Raw genomic sequence first — 9,510 nt, 5'->3', positions numbered from 1 at the left:
GGCTAAAGTCAAACCAGTCGTCTACGGGTGATTATATAAGAAAAAGAGAGGTTATAATCACATATAGTGTGAAGAGCATGAATCCTCTGAACTTAATAATAGTAATTATAATAATATCAATAATAATAATGTTAATAATAATGATAATAATCATCTTAATAATAATAATGATAATAATAATGATAATAATCATCTTAATAATACTAATGATAATAATAATGATAATAATCATCTTAATAATAATGTTAATAATAATGTTAATGATAATAATCATCTTAATAATAATAATGTTAAGGATAATAATCATCTTAATAATGATGTTAATAATAATAATGTTATTGATAATAATCATCTTAATAATGTTAATAGTAATAATGTTAATGATAATAATGTCAATAATAATGTTAATAATAGTAATGTCAATAATAATGTTAATAATAATAATGATAATAATCATCTTAATAATAATGTTAATTATAATAATAATAACAACGTTAATAATAATTTGTATAATAATGATAATAATAATGTTAATAGTAATAATAAATACATAGACAATATAAATAAGATTGATAGCTGTGGCGAATGATGGATTTTGCAGCCAATGATGGTAAATGGCCATCATGTTTTGTTAGTGCGTGTGTGTCGTAGACGGAGCTCTGCTGTCCTCCAGTGTTCATTATTGCTCAATGCAAGTCACTAATGAAGTTTTACAGGCAGCTATTGTGTAAAGAAAAAGAAAAAAACAGACACCTGTGTAATCGAGCTCCTTCTAAGTGGTTTTAATAATTCGATGTGTTATGACATTTGAGGAGGATGTTATCGATACTGAATGTAGTTCTCAGAATAGGCTATACGTGAAGTAACACAAATGATTCAATGAGTTACTGAACAAAGTGTAATGACCTACAACTATGGGGAATGTTGTACACACACAACACAACACACAATTACACCATTCCACGATGCCTATGTAGGCTATGTAGGTGTAAGGAATTAAGCTAAACATTTCGTAGTGCTGCTGATTTAAGTGATACTGGACCATAGTAGCAGCAAATACTATGTATTTATTTATGTGTAATCCATCAACCTGCGCGACACTTCTCCTGCAACCTGTAGTTCAAGTTTTTCAACCAAAAAAAATGCCACTATACATCCTACCGTACGTGTCAATAACAGAGTAAATGCCCAAGTCATGATGAAAAGATAAATGGGATTCCACTGATTAGTTCAGTTTGAGTCATAGTTGTTCATTTATACACCACGCCTCAAATCCAAAATATATTCCATGCATTTGGGAACAAATCTTCAGCACATACAAAAGTCTAAATAAATACACCGTTACAAGTTTTTACGATGGTCTCCATCCTCTCTGATTTGATAGTAGCTGAGAACGGAAACCCTGGTTTCTGATTGGCCAAGCGGTCGTACTCTCCACCGCATGGGTTTCGTTACTAGTTACTCCAGCCACAAGTCATAAACTCCGCCTATTTCTACAATGTCTCTTCTTGAAATGTGATGTTAAACATTAATACTAACCTTAACCTTACTGCTAACCTTATGCCTAACCCTATCCTTAAATTTAGACCAAAAAGCACATTTTTGTTTTAATAAATTTTTACGATATGTCCTTTTTTACTTTGTGGATGTGCTATCTAGTGTAAACCACTGCCTTCAGTCTCATCTTTCTCCAGCTTCGCATTTGCCTGTCAACGAACGAGGTGGTCACTCTGCACTTGATGACATTTCGCATGCAATTGTTGCAGTAATATGCCCTCTAAATTATAAGGGGCAGGTAAAAAAAAATACTCTTCTTCACTCAACAATAAGCGAAGGTAAGGTGTCACGTTACTTACTAGAGAAAAAAGAAAGTCAAACCTATAGCTAACGTTACCGGTTTAAAAACGTTTAATTTAACACCCAAGCTAGCCAGCTAATAGCATTAGCTAACTAGCTAATGTGTGGCAAGACGGCAATTTGGTGATACAAAAAAATCGAAACATTGCCGCTTTTTATGTCAGTTAGTAAATATATTTTGTGTCGGATAGTTAGCCAGTTGTATTTTCATAGTCTGAACAAATTTGTTGCTAGCTGGGAGAGGCTGTAGGGACACGCCTGGTGGCAATATTTATGACGTAACGGTATGCTGAGAACGTTACGAAAATGATGCGCGCGCTTCAAGGGGGCAGAAGGCCCTGTTTTAAGCCAGATGTCCACCAGATGTATATGCGTTTTATTTTGCCAGATGTCTAGCCCGCATTTTCCATACTCAACTAGTTAAAAGCGAACTTGGTGTCTGTGTTGGAGTCTGAGTTGAGTTGGAGTCTGTGTGTGTACTTCTGTTAGTACCACCGCACTGTAAATCAATGTGCACGAGTTGAAAATATTGAATGCATAGGGCACCACAGCAGTGGCGATTTTAGCATGTCAATCTTGGTGGGGCAAACAACCTATTTGTTTTAGGTGCATGCCAGCGAAGCCATTACACAACTCTAAACAATACATTAAATGCACTATAACTGTGACAAACAGTGCCCACAAACGTTTAGGTTCTACATGAAGCCGTTCCCGAGAGTGGAGCTTATGGTTGACTTGATTAATTAAATAAATATGGTTTCTATTGACTCCTTGCTGATTTGTGTACCTGGATAAGAACCACATTCTCCTTCAATAATAATGAATGTCGGCATGAGTTTTGACATTTGAACCATACACAAACATTATTACATTTATGTTCAGTAAATTCACAATATTTGTTATATAATTAACACTCAGCTCTAAGTATAAGCAAGTGCAAGCAAAGGGGCTGTGATGAGGTAGGCCTATTCGTTCAGCAATTTCCAAATGGACATCATCAGAAATTCAGATAATGTTAGTTCAGATCAATTCAGCTAGATGTTCAGGCATTAACTTTACTCTTTAAGTCAACACAGAGAGAGAGAGAGAGAGACCCAGACTCATCGGTTAGCCTACCATTCAACGTATTTTATTAGTCCTATGTGGTCTAAAAAGGAAGGACAAAACGAACACGAGGATCCACTTTTAAGGACAATATACAGACGCACTGACAGCACATTGAGCAAACAAAACTACCCTCGCAATATCAACTGGAATTACATGGGTCTATTACTGAACTGTCTTGTTGAACACAAATATTTGAATGGGAAGAGACTGTCACTGGCAACCATGGTTACGAGGAGGGATACTATAATATAATGTTGTTGGGCCTGTAACTTACCACCCTCCTCGTGGAGAAAAGCACCCTAGGTAAATTATAACACACAAAGTAAGTAACTATTAAATCCATCATTCAAACATTGCCTAAAATTATTAAGAAGATACTCATGAGATAGACCTATATAAGCAATATAACAATGCAGATGTACAAACTATGGCAATGGCATAAATGACGATAAGCGGTTAAGAGGCTGGCCGTAATTTTGATTAAGACATGAGTGAGCTGAAATGGATGTAGCCTATATGCCAACTGTTTGTTCAGCACTTTTGAAATTGACAGCAACATTATTATTCAGGACATGGGCCGTTCTTACAGTATTCTCCCTGTACACCAAGTCAGAACCGTAGGATAAATAACGGGGGCACATAAGCAGACAATGAAAGCTCTTACGATATTAAATCATTACATATCTCTAAAACAGGCTATAGGCTACATGTGCACTACCAAGTCAGAACATTCAGCACTTTTGAAATGGACAGCGCCATAATTCAGAACATGGGCCGTTCTTACAGTATTCTCCCTGTACACCAAGTCAGAACCGTAGGATAAATAACGGGGGCACATAAGCAGACAATGAAAGCTCTTACGATATTAAATCATTACATATCTCTAAAACAGGCTATAGGCTACATGTGCACTACCAAGTCAGAACATTCAGCACTTTTGAAATGGACAGCGCCATAATTCAGAACATGGGCCGTTCTTACAGTATTCTGCTGAATGCTTTGGCAAAAGCCAGTGGGGATCCTAATAAAATAACCCAAAATACCAATACCATGTCAGAACAGTAGGATAAATTCTAAGAGGGAAAGGGACCCCATTCTTAGGGTGAGACACATGGGCTACTAACTGCTTACTACACAACATACACTTAGTATTACTTGCTTAGCTACAGTATACATATCTCCCCGGCATATTACATCACTTATGCAGCAGCATACTAGACATATTTATGGACTCACCATTGTTGTGATGTGCTCACTTGAACAGGAAGTTGTCACGGTGGTCCTTCTTGTGGGCAAACTTCTCAACATTCTCTGGATGAAGTCACACTGGATTGACAGCGTGGCCAATGCATTTACCCTTTGCTGGCCCATGGAGTTGCTTGTGAACATTTATCTTTTTAAGGGTGGAAAAGTTTCTCTGTGACTCGGTGGTTGTCATCGGAGTGGTGATGATGATTTTGAGAAGAGATACCGTCTCAGACAAGGCCTCCTGCAGGTTGTTCTCGTAGAGTGATTTCAATAAAGGAAGTGCTGTCTTTCCAGTGTCCAGCTCATAATGCTGTTAGATAGTGGACAGCTCCATTTTCAGCTTCTCCTGTTTGCCCACAGGCCACAGCTTGGTAGCGCACTGGAATGCTGCGGTGCTGAAAGGAATGTACATACTGGGGGGAAAATGAGCTGTCCACCAACTTTGCTGCAATTAAGTGGTCACTTTCAGAAAACTTCTCTTGCACATGAGCAGCGATTGTGTCGCATGCTTCCTTCATCTCGGGATGCAGTGTTAAGTTATCTCCACCGTGGTATCAACATGTCCTTTGGCCAGTGTATTAGTTTGCTCGAGAATGTTCACCTTGAAGTTAATTGCTCTGGCGATTCCTGCTCCATCAATGGTTCATTTCTGCTTAATGTTGTACAAACATCCACCTCTGGCATGACCAAGGAAAATAACTTGAGCAGTTGCATTAATTCTTCCTTCCAAACCACTCATTGTTAAATTTGCGATTTCTGACTTGTTGTGTAATGTGTCCAATGGCCGATGAGAACCGAGACATTTTATCTTTAATTTCTCTTCATATGACAAGGATTGAAAAGGATTTGCCAGTAGATTGTCAACTTGATTGATGATGATGAATGTTATGTTGCTAGCTGAGATTTTGAAAGTATGATGTTGACATGATCAGTCCAATGAAAGCTACTGTAGATATAACGTGATTTGATGTCGGCAGGTAGCCTAGTGGTTAGAGCGTCGGACCAGTAACCAAAAGGTTGCTCAGATCAATTCCCCCAGCTGACAAGGCAAAAATCTGTCTTTCTGCCCCTGTTCCTAGGCTGTCATTGTACATAAGAATTTGTTCTTAACTGACTTGTCTAGTTAAATAAAGGTTCAATTAAAAAAGTATATCTGTGGCCAATGACCTTGAGCCTTCTTGGATGGGTACTTCTAATGTGGCAGAACCCAAGGGGCTAACATTTCTGAGCTCTACCCATAAGACTTGGCGGTGACTTAGTGTCCCTATGAGTGGCAGAACACTGAGCCAATCACGGCGCAACACTCTGTATTTTCTGTTGGCTTGCCCCACCACCACAGAAAGCACTGAACTAGGCTGAAACACCTGCATTTTGGAGCTGCCTTAACTTATATCTGGAAATAAGTTAATAAATATGTAATAACCCCAAATCCTAAGTATGTTTGTAATTATAGGTAACCAGATTGTGACTAAAACTAAGTTACTAAGTCGTTGTTACATTGGTGAGTAAAAACTCATGCTTGCTTCCTACCATTTTATGTAGTACGGTTTTGGAAACATAAGGAAGGTATCTTTCATATCAGCTCGAAAAAAAGGTTAAATTACTACACACCTTTATAGGGTTAGAGTTCCCACACGGCCATATTTCCATGTTACAGCGCTCGTTAACGGAAAACAGATGGAAGGCTGATTCGACTACCTGTGCTAATTAGCTATCAGTGTCTCCGAACACCTGTGTGTAAACGGAAGACGGACGCCACAAATGTGATGTCACTGAAAAAAAAAAATGGTTAAAAGTACAGTAAGTGTGTATTTTGCATTTGTGAAATGATTCACGTTTAGATTATGGATGCACGCTATATCGGTGAGCATATCAGAATCGGACGATATTAGCTAAAAATGGCAACATCGGCACCGGCCCGATGTCTAGTCAACCCCCCCAGACGTTCAGTGAATACTACGCAGAAATAAACTAAGCGCACACTTCCAACAACTAAATAAGTTCAAATCGAGTAAGAACATTTCAGCGAGACAACTCAAAGGCGAAATCTATTAACGCCAAGATAATGGAATTAATTTCCCTTGACAATCAGCAGTTCTCTGTCGTGGATGATGTTGGCTTTCGCCAACTGGTCGAGCACCTCGAGCCCCAGTACACACTACCAAGTAGGCAATATTTTTCAGATGTTGCCCTACCGGAGTTACACAGTATTGTTGAAACGCACATCCATGTGCTACTTGCTATGGGCGTCACTGCTATTAGCTTCACGACTGACATTTGGACCAGCGACGTCAGCCCCATGAGCATGCTGAGTCTGACAGCACAGTGGGTCGACGAGGATTTCGTACTGAGGAACGCCGTATTGTATGCTCAAGAATGTACTGGTTCTCATACCGCTGTGAAACATGTTGAAAACATGTTTGAAACTTGGAAAATCCCCAAGAACAAAGTACACGCTGTGCTACGTGATACTGCACATAACATGAGAAAGGCTATGGAAGAATGCAGAGTCGCCAGTTTTTACCATGCATGGCGCACATTTGTAATTTTTCTAATTTACAAGTTGAACAATCTGTTCCTAACTGAACAAATTAACATATGACACTTTGTTTAAACTATTTAACTGTACTAGAATGCTTAAAAGGCCGCAAAATGTTTAAATATCAGTTATCGGTATCGGGTTTTTTAGCAAGGGAAATATCGGTATCTGCCCAAAAATGTCATATCGGTGCATCCCTAGTTTAGATGGATTATTTTGGCTGTTTTGGCTGCCAGAGCCAATTTGCTTCTAAACAGAGTTTGCACTGTAAGCCAACAACACCACGGGGCACATTGTTCTTCGCTCCCGCTCGGCGAGCACTGCTGTCCGGCAGTAAGGAAAGGCAAGTAGCTGGGATAGTGTAGCCAATATGCAATATCAGGCCAGGGTGACAGCTAAAGTGTGATTTTCACCGAAAATGTTCAACTACGGCTTTAACGTCTACATTTATGTAAAAACAGAATGATTCTGAACATTCGCTGACGTCCCAATTTCGGCAGACACATTTCAAATTATCTCTGAAGTTTCTAGCCACAAGCATAAACTAGGTAGTTGGGAAGGGCTCATCAGAATGACTGACTGAACTGAATCTGTTCCACTACTATAAACTAGCTAGCTGGGAAGGGCTCATCAGGACGACTGACTGAACCCAATCCGTTCGCCTGCACTCAACTTTCAGCTGCACAACATAAGTCATAAATTTGGGCACCAGGCATGTCTGTATAGCCTCTCCCCTAGCTCGCTAGCTAGTGTAAAAGTCAGCCTGAATTTCAAGCCATCATACGCAGACTGAGACCATGCGCAAGCAAGCCACACAGTCGATGGGTACAGTATGTGTTGTACTCCCTTTCTAATAGGTTTAGGCCTTCAGCTGTGAACCAGGTTAATCCCACACTCTGTTGTCATTGTTGTGACATTGGCAATCTATCTATCCAGCTAACGGTGACATGCCAAACAGTGGTATTGAATAGATGTATCGCTGTAGCTATAATTTACTGTTCCACACAACCGTCTTCGATAGTAGGCTGTTTGGAATAGAGTACAGTCAAAACAGCCATCCACTCAGACCAATGTTGTAGGTTACCCAGCTCTTGACCAAAATAACCAGTTCAAATGGCATACAAGTTTAAAGGTCATAGGGCTTACAGGAATAGCTGCCCTTTGAAAAGGGCAGTGGAATGTAAAAGCTATTCTGGCTAGAACATCTTGTGTCGTCATGATTTGATTAATATCAACAATATACTGTACTGGTTTTGTTTCGCCAAAGAAAATGTATCTGTTGCTTAGTCATTTTGAAAGATGTTTTGTGCATTGACACTCTTTTCAGCCTGTTCAGGCAGCCTGGCCTGTGTTTGACAGTGTGTTATTGCAAGAGCCATTCCTGTCTGGTCTCATAATGACAGTAGGCTTTATCACATTGTGTACTCTTGCTCCTTGTAATAAAAAAAAGTAATAGCCTACTACAACAATTGTACTATAGTCATAGAGGAGGGAGTGGCAGTGTACACAGGTTACATTCCAATGAATGTGTAGGGAAATTTAAAGAAGGCATTGACTCACTGGTTCTCAGTTTGCAGAGGGATTTCCTGAATGAAACCATTTCCAAGTCCTTGGTCTAGGCCTGACCTGCATTTCACAATTGTATCGATGTGTATTGAAGTGCTGCTCTAATTCTGTCTTTAATCACATTTCCAAATTACGTTAGGGCATTTCCTTCGAAAAGGAACCAACATGGGAAGTTCATAGGAGCATATCAAATTGGGTGTCAAATGAAAGCAGAGAGTCAACATTTTTGGGAAATGAAGGCATAGATACATTTTTTTCAACTATTTTGAATCTTAAAATGTAGGCATAAGTAAAGGCTTTGATTTCTGGGTAAACAGATGGAAAAGGGGTCTTAGAAAACATCTACCAGAAAAAAGCTTGAAAGGTATCAGAAATACATTAAAACACAATCATGTGTTTTTGTGTTTTGCTAACTAATATCAACACTTATATTTAGTTTTGGGGAAATTGTTTACCTTCTGTAAATTTAAGAAAAATGGCCTTGTGCCTTGTTACTTCCATTACCAACAACCCATATATCTTGAAGATATTTTCTAATTTCTCTCCCTCACTACTTACAGAAGTAACAAGCCAAGGTAGACCTATCAACTAGTTAAGTGTTTTCACTGATATCAATTTTGTTAATGAATTAAGTGATTTAAAACTCGTAATTCCATTACCAAATTGTAACGATATTACTGCTACTGAATTGGCTACAATGGGAATTCATAATAGTGATGAACCACAGTTGGGTCACCTGATTACTGTCCTCCCTTCCACTTGTATACTGTGTTCAGCTCATTACTGTTTTCTTTGTCTTTCTTTTGTCTGGTGGTCAAACCAAGAGTGTTAACAGTCTGTCTGGACTAGAGGTCGACCGATTAATCGGAATGGCCGATTAATTAGGGCCGATTTCAAGTTTTCATAACAATCGGAAATCTGTATTTTTGGACACCGATTTGGCCGATTTTTAAAATATAATTTAACATATTTCATTATTTATTTGAGGCTAAATTGATTTTATTGATGTATTATATTAAGTTAAAATAAGTGTTCATTAAATATTGTTGTAATTGTCATTATTACAAATACATTTAAAAAAATCGGCCGATTTAATCGGTATCGTCTTTTTTTGGTCCTCCAATAATCGCTATCGGCGTTGAAAAATCATAATCGGTCGACCTCTAGTCTGGACAACCCCTCCCTCTCTCTCT

General features: G+C 38.6%; 1 protein-coding gene across 1 annotated transcript in view; it reads left to right on the top strand.

Moving 5' to 3' along the window:
• The first annotated feature begins 1,460 nt into the window (after positions 1-1,460).
• me2 (malic enzyme 2, NAD(+)-dependent, mitochondrial) overlaps positions 1,461-9,510 on the top strand; it is a 28,604-nt gene continuing 20,554 nt past the window's right edge. The window contains exon 1 of the mRNA XM_021605213.3: positions 1,461-1,835. The gene's annotated coding sequence lies outside the window, so the exon portion shown is untranslated. The remainder of the gene's footprint in view (positions 1,836-9,510) is intronic.

The sequence above is a fragment of the Oncorhynchus mykiss genome, chromosome 6, assembly GCF_057628025.1.
Source record: "Oncorhynchus mykiss isolate SJ-2025 chromosome 6, ASM5762802v1, whole genome shotgun sequence".
In the NCBI taxonomy this organism is placed as follows: Eukaryota; Metazoa; Chordata; class Actinopteri; order Salmoniformes; family Salmonidae; genus Oncorhynchus; species Oncorhynchus mykiss.
The sequence above is the reverse complement of the archived record's forward strand: the minus strand, read 5'-3'. Positions and strand labels throughout refer to the sequence as shown.